Genomic DNA, 8,431 nt, shown 5'->3' on the forward strand with positions numbered 1-8,431 from the left:
GGCGCAAGTTATTTTGCTTCGACGAACGATCCTTAATCTCTCTCTCCCTCCTCCCCCCCCCTCTCTCTCTCTCTCGGACGAAAGGATTAACGACTAATTACCGCCTCGCGTGTAAGGGCGTGCACAGCATGGGTATTTTCACGCTCGGGAGAACACGGCGGCGATCCTGATTTTGTGCAGTAAAACACGAGAAGCGGACGGCAGACTATCTGCGCGCGATGTGAAGAGTATGTACGTGCACATACAAGGTAAACGAAAGATTCCTACCTGGTGTGGGCTGCAGGGTGTCGGGGACGGGCTCCGAGGCTATTAGCCAGCTGTGCTTACAGGGCGCATAAGCGCAACCTCCACCTCCGAGCTACGCCGGCTTTGTCTCTGCATCCTGGAGAAAAATAGCAAGATGAGTTTTAACGTCAAGTTGCGCGCAAACCATATGTCTTGTAACTTATTCAATTAAATTCTAAATACGATACAATTCCGAAATAAAATCACAGCGCCACTGCGCTGAGATCTCGCTCGTCTCTCTCTAGTTTAGAACAATATATTTTAATGAACCACTTAATGTTAGAAAAATAATGAGGAAATGATTAAAGGATTAGAAGGCTGCGGGAGAATGTAGACGCGACGTAATAGCGGCCAGGTGGTCTACTCTTGAGTTTATATCCCTCGAAAGTTTATATTGGATTTCATATTTAATGCAACGCACACCGTCGACGTCGCCGCGTTGCGTCACGCCGCGGTACCGCCTCCGAGATAAATTATTTATGTCGCGGTGCTTTGTCTTCGTCTGCTTCCGAAGGGTGGCGACGAGGTACGACGGGCTGTTGGGAAAAACGGATGATCGGTGTAGAAACCGTGATAAAACCCCGCTGTGAGCGAAAATCGCGTCGATCTTTACGAGCTTTCGCGAGAGGGGTAGGGGGGGGAGGAGGGGGAGGGGAGGGATACAGAGACGCGCAGAATATTTCTTTGTCAAAGGAGGACATTGAACCCTCAATTCGCCCTTCTATCGTACCGTATAGGTGATCGCTACATTACGTCAAAGAGAATCACTGTAATATTATGTCGAATTGAAATACGCTTTTAAGAGCAAGAGAGTCCCTGATTTAACAGAAACAAAATAACATTTCACGTCTACGCAATAAAAAAAACATTTCGTATTTGTGTTGGAAATGATCCACTCAAGTCCTCGTTAATATTTTGAGTTGTACTTTTTATCGCGTTCGAGCGTTAATTGAACATAACGTGACTCTGTTATTTATAAAAACAGTTTGTGCTAAATTTATATTCAACATTTCTAAGTATCAAAATAACACAATTTATGAGTTAGTAAACAAATAATACAAACATAATGTGTTTTATAAAAGTAAATTCAACGCTGAATGAATAATTTAAAATGTCAATTAACAATATCAATTTAACATATCGTAAATGTCAATTATACTTAAAAAAAAATATACCTCCACGGTTAATTTACGAATTGTATCTGGATATTACTTTTTTATTTTTCATCTTCTTAAATGACACTTGTGTTACTTTCTAACATATTCATCTTACGTCAAATTGACACATTTGAGTGGACCGTTTGGGAGATACGTAAAATGTATTAAATTTTAAAATACAAATTTTCCAACGGAGTAAATAAAACACTTGTAACTTAAAAACTAGGAAAAACTGATACATCAAGTATATTTGCCGCTATCTGAAAACTCAGGAGAATGAACGGTAGGTACCTCGCGCATATCGACGAGAAATATCGAGACGTTTAATTGCTTATTCGCCGATGGCGTTGCCGAAACTGCGCGTATAAAAGAAGCATAATACGGCCAACACCGTACGTGACAAGAATTTTGCTTGCCGCTTACTTATTGACCAGAATGGCGCTTACGAAACCATTAATAACGCACAAGAGGGTAATTTCCCAGCCAAAGAGAGGGCTACGATTGGCCCTTATATTGCCACGCTCGCCGGGCGCTGCTCTCGCGGCAGGACACAATGAAGAGCCATCAATTACCCCTTGGGTCCTTCGCGATCGAATGAAGCTATTAAGACGGAACGGTACTGGTATCAAGCCCCGTAATCCCCGTTACAGCTTTTCTCGCGGATGCTCCTCTTCCGCACGCCGACGCGGAACGACTTAATAACCATCCGGTGATAAGGATCGAGGATCCCGCGTCGCTATTCGTCGGCTTTTTGTCACCGGTAACAACTAACCTTCGACGATAACGATAAAAATCGATCCGAAAGAGCCCCGTGTATTAATTAGACGATGACTCGCGTGGTTGTTACCTTAATTAAGCTCTCATCAATCGCCCCCGGATTTCATGTCTCCCGCGCACGAACACAAGCGAGGTACTCCTCTCTTCTTGCATTAGTGAACGCGACCGATGGAAGAATATTCATATATAATTATAAACCTCTCTGTCGAATGAAAGTGTACACCCACGGAAAAGATTTCTGATTCCAATAGAACTAAAATAGAATCGATATAGGGACAATGATTAATTTGTTGGAAGAAGAATATTTTACTGTAAAAAGTGAAAAATTCTTAAATCTAAAATAAAATAATAATGAAACACAATTTCTGTTTTTCTTTTTGCGCCAAATACTATAACATTTAGACTACCGGATAAAGATATATTCTAAACGCAAGAATATTTAAACTTAAATTTATATAACTCTTGTCTCGAGACAAATAAGTCAATGTTAAGGAGAGTTCAATTTGAGGGAGAAGAATAGAAAATATTGATTTAATTTCAATATACAGTTTTATTTTTATATTGCACAAAAGATCGCGATAAGATGAAATATGAATATTTTTTGCCTCGTTATTAGAAATTCTTTCGGAGGGAGGTATTTCTTTTTATTAAATTTCATCCAATTTTCATCCGATGGCAAGAAGTGAGAGCGTACAGGGATCAGGATTTGAAAAACACTTTTTGCACCCCCCAAAAATCTTTCCTAACTGAAGGGAGGGAGGAGCAGACGATGATTAGCGAAGGCTGGAGCGTGGCGGCAGCGCATCGATTTATTTCCGCTCGAATGAGGAGGTGGAGACGGCGGATTTATAGGATTATCGATTGCAAACTTGTCAACGTCAGTCCGTTGCCGTGCCATTTGAACTCCCCCCAAGCCCGGCGGAACGTTCCGCGTTTACATTTTTCCAAAGCGCCCGACACACAATCGCCGGCGCGGCATCGTTCCCTCCATTGTTCGCGCGCGAGTTCGCGCGTTCGCTCGCAATTTGTATCTGCCGCTCCATCCCGACCTGCTATGTTATTAACCAAAAGCAGACCGCGCGAGATACATCCACGGGGCGCACTGCCTCTGCAGCCCGATAAATCTTATTGCAAAAACGCACACGCTGGAGATATGGCTCGGAGCTGTAATGGGCGCGAATATAAGTGCGTTCTTTCCGCAAACATAGTTGCTGCCCCCACCCCCTGACCACAGTCGTTACAAATAATCGATTAAATTTCATTCCACGTGATTCGCAGGTGTAAATATGTTGGTTGAATTTTATCAAATTATCCGGAAATGTGTTACCACAATATTAATCCGTTGATAAACCCCGATCACAATTAAATTGAAGTAGTCTTTACTAAACGTTCTTTACTGAACGGTTACCTTTCTAGAGTGATTCTCTAGTAACAATACTTTCCTCTCTTTGTTTTATCAAATCTATCGAATTTACTTCTAACGAATTGACGAAAGTTTGTTATTTCGAAAAAGAGAGGAAGAAAAAGGATATAATTGTAATTATTAATTATTTAATTGTAACTCTGAAATAATTCCTCTCAATTCTATTCTTAATAACGGTAATGAGTTGCAGATAAAAAAACTCCTGATACGAAGAACTCTTTCGACAATTGGTCGATATTTCTGCTGTAAGTAAATATACACAGAGAACGATTTTCCAATTATCAAGATAAACAGTAATATAAAGAGAGCAAGCATCAGTTGAACGTTACTTTTTCTTCTTTCGCATCAGCAATTTTTAACGTAATAAAGAGCAAATAACTCGTAGAAACCGATATATCTTCTAATCCAATCATACTACTGCACGTTACACGTTTACACAATAACGAACATTAACAATCAAAAATAATTATGTACTAAGGTAAATTCGTTTACGCTCGTTTTTTATCAAGTAATTCAGAGAATATGGTGGATGGAATGTAATCTCATATTAGAGCAATTATCAGTATCAGATAATTTATATAAACCTACTTATAATTAATACGATTAACACGAAGGATATGATTATAATTATTAGAAATAATAAATACAGTAGGTTACATATCGCTAGATGGACGTATAGTAGACAAATGTTTAAATTCGACTTTCTCGAAAACCATGTTCCGTAAAAGAAAAGAATGTTGTCACTCTTTTCACTTACTTCAAGGCTACATTATTCTCCAGTTGTAAGATAAACTGCTCATTTCTCACTCATTCTATACTAACTCAGATCGCCGTTCGAAGAAAATAGATTATATTATGTCGCATGATTTAATTAAATCAAGTGTGCAAACTTAAGAAGTTATCTTCTCGCGACTCTGCAGAGTCGCGCTTTGTGACGGGAAATAAAACAAATCATTTTCCTACTCTCTGTGACGAGAAACGAAGAAGTCGGTCTCTACCGCGCTCGATTCGTTTTCCATGTTATTTTCTGCGACCACACCGTTGGCGACGCTATTCCTCAAATAAATTTAAATGTCCTCGGAACTTGCTCCCGCTGACTCAGGCTCTCTTATGTATACGGCCCGCGAAAAGTGCGGAATTTCCTCCATTCCGACAATGGGAACTTTTTTTAAATCTACGCATCTAAAAATCTTTCCAGCGCTATCGACGGAAAACGGAATGCAACCCTTTTTACACAAAACGAATATCAAGGAGCATTCCCTTCTGCCCATTTTATTGTAAAGGAAATAAATTGGTATCGTATTTGAAAAATTACTTATTCTCGAAACCTTTTCATTGCTGCAATTAGACTTTTTGCGTTATGTCAAATTTCTTGCTGAAATATGTGAACGTAATTTAATATGTACGAGGACGCACGTGGTAGATAAGCGGAAGTAACGAAAAAGTGAGATGAAATACTGCAAGAGAAAACTCGGTGGGAAAGGGTAGGGAAAGGGTTGGGAAAGGGTTGGTGGAGTGAGAAATGGGTGGACGAGGAGAGTTTGTTGGAACGGTCGCGACCGCTTTTAGCCACCTACTTCTAGCCCGTTCTTTCGCCGCGCTCGATTAATTACTAAAGTTCAGTGCGAAAACATCGGCCCGTTTATTCACGAACTTATTAGTAGTCTATTACTTACTTACAACTGTTCCAATATTGGAAATCAAAATCGTCTGAGTTATAATTGAATTCAATGAAACGAAATTAAGAGCCTAAATATTTTAGCACACAGGGGGATTTCAATGACAAATTGATAATAAATATTGGATAAAAAAATTAATATAAAATTTCCAAACTAACGCTATAAAGTATGAAATATGAAAATTCATTTTTCTTTTCGCTGCAATAGATTTCTTCAATAAGTGACAAAAACTTTTATAATTAAAAAACTGTTAAAAGATATGAATTTCAGTTCCTCTCTCTCTCTCTCTCTTAATATGCACGTCTACAACGCAGAATCTTCCAACAATCGCGCATTTCAGCAATTAACGATTCACAGTTACAGCATCGTCGTCATTGCCAGCAAAGGAAGGACCCGGTCAAGGCCTCCCAGCCTCGCTAATTGACACAGTCTCTTTGAGGGATTTTCAAGGAAATGCATCTGTGTAAATTAACCGGCCATATTGCGCTCTTTAACGAGCGACGACGAGAAGCGTAGACTTTGCACGAATCTCAAATGGATAACAAACCACGTGAACGACGAGAAAAGACGGGTCTCGCTAATTGGTTCCACTAGAGGATCCACAGGTACGACTCGGCAGGATTTATGATATTGTACCGTCCGATCTAAACGACCAGGCTAAATCGCGAACTCTCGCTGGCACTTCCCGAACCACTCACAGATATGAAATTTCTCGAGAACGGGCGAGAACATCGCGAATGACGGGAAAAAAACTTTACGATCTGCCTTCTCACAAATCAACGCGATACAAATTTCTTTAATAAAAACACATTAAGCTCCGCACGTAATGCACTCCCGAGAGCGCATCTTTTTTTCTTTCCTCTCTCATTTTATGCTTCCCATATGCAAATAACCGTTGTCTATTACGCTGAACGTTAGCAGCGGCGTATCCTCGGCCGTGGAAAACGCGATACTTTCGAAAGGCGCATCATTAACGTGTTGCACACGTACGTTAAACACGCGCTCGCTCGTTGCCCACGAACTTGGAGAACGTCGAACGTAGCGTGACATCACTCGACCTCGCATCTGCCGCTCTATTCCCGACTCTCGCACACCCAGGCGGTTAGGTAATACTTAATGGGTTATATACGCGGGTAAATACACGCGCTGGCCTCGTTACTGTCGTCGTCGCCGGCGCGAAGTATCATGCGAAAAAGAACCAATCTGAAATGGGAGATAATTCAATTGTGGCGTCTCATCCTCCGAATCACGACTGCGTAACTCCGTGCAATAAAGTAATATACCCTTCTAAAGATAGCGTATGAAAAAGACGATAGATTATCTAATTTAATTTCTTCTCCTTTAAAAAAAGCTAGATAAAAGTTTCGCGGAATCATTCGACTATCCTTGACTTTCTAAGACGATACGTGGGAGAAATAAGAAAAATAATTCTTCGAGAAGTACGAAAGAGCGATAAACAATTTGTGCTGGGCCGTTTTGAGACGACAAATTTATTTACAAACTCACGCCGTATTGCCGCGCGGCTGCGCGGGAAGTGATAAAACATCATCGAATTTATCGGCGTCGAGAGAGAACGCTGGAACCAGTGGCCGACGTTAATTACTCCGCGGCTCGAACGCAAATTAGTTGCCCGTTACAGCCGTAGCGCGCCACGGGTACATTTATTTCAGGCGTGAGATTCGTTATCGATTTGTTTCCGCTACGACTGGAGACTCTCGATTAGCGTCGACAACAATACACAATCCACACCGCTGCCGGTCGTAATTCGCAAATATGCATAAACATTCAACAAATGTTGGGTGTGAGATTGAATTCAGCTTCGTTTCAACAGCTTTCAATATTAGCAAAATTAAAAAGAGAGCTCCTAACTCATTATTTATATCCTCCGTTGTATTATTAGATTGCTAAAAGTTTAGCGTTTCTCTTTCGTTCCCCCCCCCCCTCCCCCCCCCTCGACAAATTCTTACAGTAAATAAAGATAGAAAACCAAAGTTCTTGAAAGGAACCGAAAAGTTTTGTCTTTCAGTAAAAAAAATAATCTACCGAAGCTCGCCGCGGCAATTCAGCATTTATTTTTGTCGCTACAATTTTATTGAATCAACTCGATTGAAAAAATATAAGGCCTGCATTCGGAATGCCATATTTGAAATTCTATGATATATAATATGTAATATAATATTTAACTGTACTAAGTGCGCAGTAACGATAAGCGCGTTTCTGAGTATAGGCCTACTTTTATGGAAGCGATATATTATTGTGATATTTGCGCGAGATAAGTTGTACTACAACACAGCGGACAATTTTCGCGACAAGCGCTAACAAATGCATGAATTACGAATGATTTACGACGAATCACGAATGCTGTTCTCTTACGGTTTTTTTTTTTTTTTTTTTTTTTACTTCGTAAATAAACTCTCACCTGTGAGAGTATTACGGTAGCTCGAACGTATCTGAATATTCCCACAAACTTCTCCACTTCTCGCGGAAGATATCCCGCAGCATCCCCTAGCTGTTCTTTTAATTAAAAAGTTTCGCGCTAGAAATGGAAGTCCAGAGGTAAGATTCCTGTTGATCGTCCATTAAGCAAACTTATCGAATGAAATCGCGATGTAATCCTAGTTACAAAAAGCCGCGGCCTGTTAATCCCGTACATTGGTAACATTCGTAAGACGGAGATTCATCTGTATCATGATATCTATAGAAAAAGACTAAAAGAAATATACGCATTTATTATCTACCTTCTGTTCCCTCTATCCTTCTATTTCTCCCTTTTTAACGTAGATTAAATTTCCTTTTTTATAAAACTAAAAGCTTACTTTACAGACTTGTTATTTCATAAGAGAAACTTTTAACAAAAGCAATTAGATTCAAAACAGTGTACACGTGGAAGATCGTTTTACTAAAAAATGACAGCGTTAATAATTTAATATGAATTGTCAAAAAACAGACAGCGTTGATATTATAATTTAACATAAGTTTAGTAGTTTATAAGTTATGTAATATAATAATTATAGACTTGTATAAATTATCATCTGATACTAATTGCTCCAATACGAGATTACATGCCATCGTTCGAGTCATACAAATTATTTAATAAAAAAAAAAAAAAA

The 8,431-nt window shown here is 39.6% G+C and overlaps 1 protein-coding gene across 2 annotated transcripts in view; it reads right to left on the reverse strand.

The window, feature by feature from the left end:
- Nucleotides 1-369, reverse strand: part of LOC108747663 (mucin-17-like) — a 74,119-nt gene extending 73,750 nt beyond the window's left edge. For both annotated transcript variants that reach the window (XM_018485266.1, XM_018485265.1), the window contains exon 1: nt 268-369. The gene's annotated coding sequence lies outside the window, so the exon portion shown is untranslated. The remainder of the gene's footprint in view (nt 1-267) is intronic.
- Nucleotides 370-8,431: the final 8,062 nt, after the last annotated feature.

This window comes from Trachymyrmex septentrionalis, unplaced genomic scaffold, assembly GCF_001594115.1.
Source record: "Trachymyrmex septentrionalis isolate Tsep2-gDNA-1 unplaced genomic scaffold, Tsep1.0 scaffold20, whole genome shotgun sequence".
In the NCBI taxonomy this organism is placed as follows: domain Eukaryota; kingdom Metazoa; phylum Arthropoda; class Insecta; order Hymenoptera; family Formicidae; genus Trachymyrmex; species Trachymyrmex septentrionalis.